This window comes from Akebia trifoliata, chromosome 13 (genome assembly GCF_017979445.1).
Source record: "Akebia trifoliata isolate Shusen 1 chromosome 13, ASM1797944v1, whole genome shotgun sequence".
In the NCBI taxonomy this organism is placed as follows: domain Eukaryota; kingdom Viridiplantae; phylum Streptophyta; class Magnoliopsida; order Ranunculales; family Lardizabalaceae; genus Akebia; species Akebia trifoliata.
In genome coordinates this window covers 11,994,438-11,996,304 of record NC_141387.1, presented here as the reverse complement: position 1 = coordinate 11,996,304, position 1,867 = coordinate 11,994,438, and the positions used below count along the sequence as shown (strand labels likewise).

General features: G+C 39.9%; 1 pseudogene; it reads left to right on the top strand.

Moving 5' to 3' along the window:
- The window catches only part of LOC147387870 (uncharacterized), a 20,958-nt pseudogene extending 19,318 nt beyond the window's left edge, over window positions 1–1,640 (top strand).
- The last annotated feature ends 227 nt before the right edge of the window (window positions 1,641–1,867 follow it).

The following is a 1,867-nucleotide window of genomic DNA, read 5'->3' as shown; positions in this document are numbered from 1 at the left end:
TTTATCGTACTCATTTGATAAAGATATTTCATAAAATTTTAAAAAAAAAAAAAACTACTATTTTGGCCGATGATGAAGATTCTAGGACTTATTCAAACTTCAAGTTTTCAAAGCATTAGATACACCTGAGGCCAAGTAAGTACAAAACCTATTTTCTTTACATTATTCTTTCAACATTTTGTAATAAAAAGAAATCAATCAGACATCATGAAAAAATGAGTCAAGGCGTTCCTACAAAACACGGATCCGGGCAGCCCGACTCATCATCAATTTTTCAACCTGACTCATCATCACGACTCACTAGACAAGACGCGAAGGCATCGAAGAAGGGACCGCAAAGCAAGCCCCTCCTAAGATCACTCTCCGGGCCTACTGAGGTAGATAAACCATTGATCATCGAACTTACAGTTGCAGCAATGGAAGAATTATAAGAAAAAACCTTGGGATGCGTGACCTTAACGATGCTTATGAGATTCTAAGTGAAGATGAGTACATACAAACATTCCCGGGGGGAATTGGACCAAAACTATTTGGATTGAAATCAGAAGCTTCTCGAGAAACTATCGTTGTTATCATGAATCACATTAACCTTGTTGAGATCCTTATGGATGTGAATCAGTGGTCCACCGTGTTTTCTAACATTGTTTCAAAAGCAACAACTCTTGAAGTCGTATCAATAGGCGTAGCAGAAAACTACAATGGAGCCCTCCAAGTGATGACAACAGAATTTCAAGTCCCTTCACCTATTGTTCTGACTCGAGAGAGTTTCTTTGTAAGGTATTGTAAACAACATGCTGAGGGAATTTGGACGGTGGTCAATGTTTCCTTGGATCATTTGCGTCCTAGCCCGATATCGAGATGTCGAAGAAGGCCATCAGGTTGTTTAAAACAAGAAATGTCAAATGGTTACTCCAAGGTTATACGGGTCGAACACGTAGAAGTGGATGATAAGGCAGTTCATAGTATATATAAAACACTAGTTAACTCCAGCCCTAGGTTTGGCGCAAAGCGTTGGGTTGCTACCCTAGATCAACAAGGTGAACGCCTTGCAAATGTTATGGCTAGTAACATGCCCGCTGGAGATGTGGGTGTGATCACAAGTCAAGAAGGGCGAAAGAATACGTTGAAGTTAGCTGAAAGAATGGTAATGAGTTTTTGTTCTGGTGTAAGTGCTTATACTGCTCACACATGGACAACATTATCGGGAAGTGGCGCTGAAGATGTAAGGGCCATGATTGGAAAAAGCATAGATGATCTCAGCAGGCCTCCTGGTATTATGCTAAGTGCAGCTACTTCTTTCTGGCTTCCAGTCTCACCAAAGGGAGTTTTCAATTTTCTTCGCGATGAGAACTTTAGAAGTGAGTGGGACATTCTTTCTAATGGCGGTACTGTTCAAGAAATGGCACATATTGCTAATGGTAGAGATCCTGGTAACTGTGTTTCTCTACTGCGAGTTAATACTCCAAATTCCAGTCAGAACAACATGTTGATGTTACAAGAGAGTAGCACCAATGCAACAGGTCTTGGTCGATTCGGTTCCAACTGCAAAACTCTCTCTTAGATCGGTGACAGCTGTTAACAACCTCACTGCTTGCGCCGTTGAAAAGATCAAAGGTATCAAAGGACAATGCATGAATTGAGAAGGTTAGCTTATGATAGAAACAGAGCAAGATCAACAAAAGAAAGGTAACAAAAAAAAAAAATTAAAAGAATTTCAAAAACCTTTCGAGTTGCACTCAACTCCGATTTGTCAAAACATGATCGAAGAAATAGTCGAATTTCAAAACTCATCAAATTTTCATCAAATCAAAGATCTCACACGAGCTCCGCGCCATCGAGATCAATGAATTAATAAGGCAAAACTCTG